Genomic DNA, 4910 nt, shown 5'->3' on the forward strand with positions numbered 1-4910 from the left:
TCGCATCCCTGTGCTTTCCCATGCCCTCCCATCCCTTTGCCTTATGACTTTGCAGTTCCTCTCACTAAAGAGGTAGAGTCTATTTCCCTATTGCAAGCTGATCTTTGTTATCCAAATTACCCCTTCACCCAGATCAAAGGAGAGTAGAGAGGAGCATTTTTTGCAGTGTTTGGAGATCTTACATTGGATCAAAATGCACCTCTTCTCACTAGTGTCCCCCACAACCACACCCACTCCTTTGGCTACAGTTTGAAGTCCTTTGTACAAACCATTCTGGAAATGGAATAGCCCAGTATTGCTTTCCTGGCACCTATACAACCAGGCAGGGATCAACAAAGAAGAAAGCAATTCCATTTATTCCACTTATTCATGTATGTATAAATATGCTCAACAAATATTTTATTGAGTATCTGCTAGGTGCCAAGTTCCAGGGTTACAATGGTATGTGGAAAAGAAATGGGACACCATGAAGCTTATAACATAGTGGAAAATGCAGGCAATGAGCAAACAAGGAAATAAAAGCAAAAAATATCAGATAACAAAAGAAATAAATTTAAGCAAGATTTTTTTAAAAAGGAGTGATTGAACAGGAAAAAAATTCCAGGTAGGCTGCAGAGAGAATAGCAAATCTACAACTCACTTTGGAAGGTCTGTTTGGCAGAATTTTTATCTCCATAAGCCAAAGAGATAGTTGATTTTTCACTCAACATATATTTAGAGAGCACCTACTGTGTGCCTGACTGCTCTAAAGTGGCAATGTTAAAACTTAACTTAATGTCTACTGGCTTCAAGTGAGGAAGGAAGAAAGGAATACAGGAAAATTAGCATTTTTGAAGGCTTGCTATGTGCCAGATATGAGCTGCACAAATCCATGCATGTTTGTTCACTCGAGCCTCATAGTACTGCAGGGAGTTAGTAACTAGAGTAATTCCCATTTTTACTGCAGCCCAGGGAGTCATCACCACACATCCAGGAAGTAATGCAGCTGGAATTGGGACCTGTGCAGGTGTGGCTCTTATCCCCATGTCACGCTCCTTCCTCAACCTTTTACAAACTGAATCAAATCATCCGAATTAAAATCTTTTTTATTTTACTGGGATATGAGAACTTAATTCCAAGATGAATGATGGACAATAATAATAGAGGCAATTGCTCTTGAGTCCAAGGAACCCTCCATGCCCCTCTCCATCACCCAGCCAAAACCTCCTCCATGCAGCTTCCTTCCCCTACAATATATAGTCCTCAGGTATGGTCAAATCTAGATGCCTTGCCAAGTGGCCCCCATCAAGGAGCCAAGGCACTGTGTTTTGTTTTTTGGTTTTTTGTTTTTTCAAAACAGGGTTTCACTCTGTCGCCCAGGCTGGAGTGCAGTGGCATCATCTCAGCTCACTGTACTCTGCCTCCCAGGCTCAAGTGATCCTCCTGCCTCAGCTCCCCAAGCAGCTGGGACTACAGGCAAGCACCACCAAGCCTGGAATTTTTTTTTTTTTTTTTTTTTTTTTTGTAGAGACAGGATTTCACCACATTGCCCAGGCTGGTCTCGAACTCTTGAGCTCAAGTGATCCACCCGCCTCGGCCTCCCAAAGTGCTAGAATTACAGGCACAAGCCACTGTGCCCTGCCTCAAGGCACACTTTCTACACAACACCACCATGAGTCTTTGGGGCAGATATTTTTTTTCATGCAATAATGTTTGCCATAAGGAAAGCATGATTAAAACATCTTTTTACAAAATGCATTAATTCCTAGACAAAGATAAAAATTCCATTTGACACAAATAGATTTTCCATGGTGAGTTAGCCCTGCATTGAGGGTAATGGATGGGGGAGTGGGGGGAGTCCAGCTCATAAATCAACAGGGGGATGGGAAGGGGGAAAGGAGTTGATGGAGGGGAGAAAGAGGCACTAGTGAAATTTCAACCTGTGAGAGTGATGCCCCTCTCCATTCCCCCAGTTCTTAATGATCTCATCAGGGGTCCAAGATCGATTCCCAGCCATGTTCATCTATCCCCTTCTGCATTCATTATTTTAATAGCATCCACATAAGACCACTTGACATTTGCATCAGACAAGCATTAATGGGAAGTTTGTTTGGGAAGCTTAGGAATTGAAGAGAAGCAGGCACCTTGGTTGTTGGCCAGGTCAGTCTAAATGGAACAAACTTGGAGACTGGGGGAAATACAGGAGGTGGAAAATGACAACCAATGATTCTGTTCAAATCAGACCAATGTTACTGAGATTCCCTTTCATGTTACAGGGCTTCCCAGCCCCCAGACCTCTTAGTAAACCAATGAATATAAAACTTAGGCATGTGAGCTTGAATAAAAGGATCCTAGATCTTTGAGCTGAGTCAAAAAGACCGCGATTCTAATTCACTCTACAGACATCTCCCAGGTGTACATCTGAGCTAAGTGCTGTATTAAGCTTGAGGAATGCAGTGTGAATGAGACTCAGGCCTGCCCTCAAGGAGTTCCAGTCTAGATAAATAAAGAGCAATTTCAGCTCAGGGCAGCAAATGTTGTGTTATAAATAAACAGGAGAGAGAGACATGCTCTGGGGCTTTCAAGAGGCAGGGATGCTTGAGGTGAAACTTGAAGATAAATAGGAATTTCCCAAGCCCACTGGGTAGATGCATTTTCCTGGCAGAGGGAACAGCACGTGGAAAGGCATGGAGCATGAGATAGCCTGACGTGTTTGGGAGCTGAAAGAACTTGGAAGTCCTGGAGGACACAGAACCAGCAAAGAAGTAGGAGAGACTAAAGAAGATGGCCAGAACATTGTGTGCCAGGCTGCAGAATGAGGCTTCATCCTGCAGGTCAAATAGATGGAAGTGGAGAGATTCAAGGAAGGAAGGGAGGCAGTTAGGACACTGTTTCAACAGTCCTCCCAGGAGGTGATGAGGCCTGAGCTAGGGTGGTGGTCTCAAGGTTAGAGAGCAGGTGTGAAGTCCAGTGGTATTCTGGAGGGAGATATGATGGCAGGGCCCCACCTGGGTGCAGCACTCCTCTGTCACCATGAGGCATCCAGAGGACAAGGAAAAACAGAAGGAAGGAGGGTCTGAGGAACAGGATCAATGAGACTGGGCCTGAAAGCTGGGTTGAAGGAACAAGGGACTTAGTAGATATTTTCGAAGCTCCAAAAGGCTGTTGTCTTAAGTTGAGTTTCCCCAAAAGCAGAATCTAAGACAAGAACTTATATGCAAGTAGTTTATTTGGGAGGCGATCCCTGCAGTGAGGAATGGAGACAGTCAGAGAAGGATAGAGAGCCAACGCAAGGTGAGTGATTGAGCTGGTTACCACTGTGGGAAATTGGAGCTCATTTCCACAGAGGACTTTCTGGAGAATTGTGATAAGGTACTCAGACTTGTCCCTCCAAAGGGTGGGAGGCTGGGCATCTACTCAGGACTCCTGAGGGTTGCCCACTAGGGATGTTTTCTCTCCTACACTTCCAGATTGTACCTGGGCAGGGGATCAGGAAGATTCCCCAAGCTTTAGAGCAAGACCTAAAAAAGGAGAGCTCAGAAATACAGGAAGCATTTAAAATGGGACCTTGTCAGTGTACATGGGAGCTCCCCTACCCCACCATAGATGCAACTGAAGCAGAAGTCAGAGATGGGACAAAGGTATGTGTCATGGGACACCAATGGCACCTGTTGCAGCTGTCCTCTGGTAGAGGGAGCGGACAAATCGGGAGTGGACCCAGAAGTAGAGACAAGCCTATTCATCATCACAACCCTGGAGAAGGCAGAGGCAGTGTCAAATCCCATTGTCATAACACATAACATTATACAACTAGGCATTCCTGTACCACTAATAGCAAAAACTATAATTTATTGCATGTTTATTGGCTGCCAGGTGCAGGGGTAAGAGTTTGCATGGATTATCTCATTTAATTCTGAAACAATCTTGTAAGAAAAGTTCTATTATCACTTCCATGCTATAGAGGAAAAGAACAAGGGTAGGATGAAATACATTATGTATTCAAAGTCCCCAGATTAAACAGGAAAGAAGGCAGGATTAGAACGAGTTCTCCTTAACCTCAACCCCAGCCTAGTGCTGCTCCTTCAGGGGCATTCAATCTACATTGGTGGGACAACTGGCACAATTAGTATAGGTCTATAAATTATAGTGCTGTATAAATGCAAATTTCTTGATTTTGAAAATTCTACTGTGATTATGGTTATGTAAAAGAATATCCTTGTTTTTAGAGAATGCATACTGACATATTTAGAGGCAAAGTGGCATTATGTCCACACTTACTGTCAAACAGTTCAGAAAAAAATCTATATGCACATACACATAGATAAAATAAATGTGGTACTATGTTAACTTTGAGGAAATCTGGGTACAGGGTAAATAGCAATTATTTTAATTATTTTTAGAACTTTCCTATAAATCTGACATTGCCAAGTTCTTAAGTTTTTAAAAATTACCTAATCTTGCTGGGACTTACCTGTCTCATTTTTCAAAAGCGGAATAAAAACTTCCAGTCCATTGCAAAGAGCAACAAAGAAAGGGTCACTACTAGCACAGGAAATGCCTCTGAGGTGCTTAGCAGGAAAGGGCCTTGGCCCTGAAGGGTTTTCTAGGTATTTTCTCCTGCTCAAGAGCTTGAATTCTCTTGGTAGCTGAGACTTGGGAAGCAATACCTGACATCTGTCCCTGGAGTGGCAGGAAACAGAGCTTCCAGACATGCAACCTCTCCCTGGACCTGCCAGGCACAGCCACCAGGAGAATGGAGCCTTCAGCCCACCCCTTCCTGCTGTTTCATACATGGGCAATGCAACTTTTGGAATCTTGCCTCCTTTGTATCTCAAGGCTGCTTTTGGCCTCAAGGTTCCCTAGACTTGATTTGGAAGAGGATAATGCTGAAAATTGAGTGGTGAAATGCCAGGGGTTGGGAAAAGGGGCTG

Source organism: Pan troglodytes, chromosome 21 (assembly GCF_028858775.2).
Source record: "Pan troglodytes isolate AG18354 chromosome 21, NHGRI_mPanTro3-v2.0_pri, whole genome shotgun sequence".
In the NCBI taxonomy this organism is placed as follows: Eukaryota; Metazoa; Chordata; class Mammalia; order Primates; family Hominidae; genus Pan; species Pan troglodytes.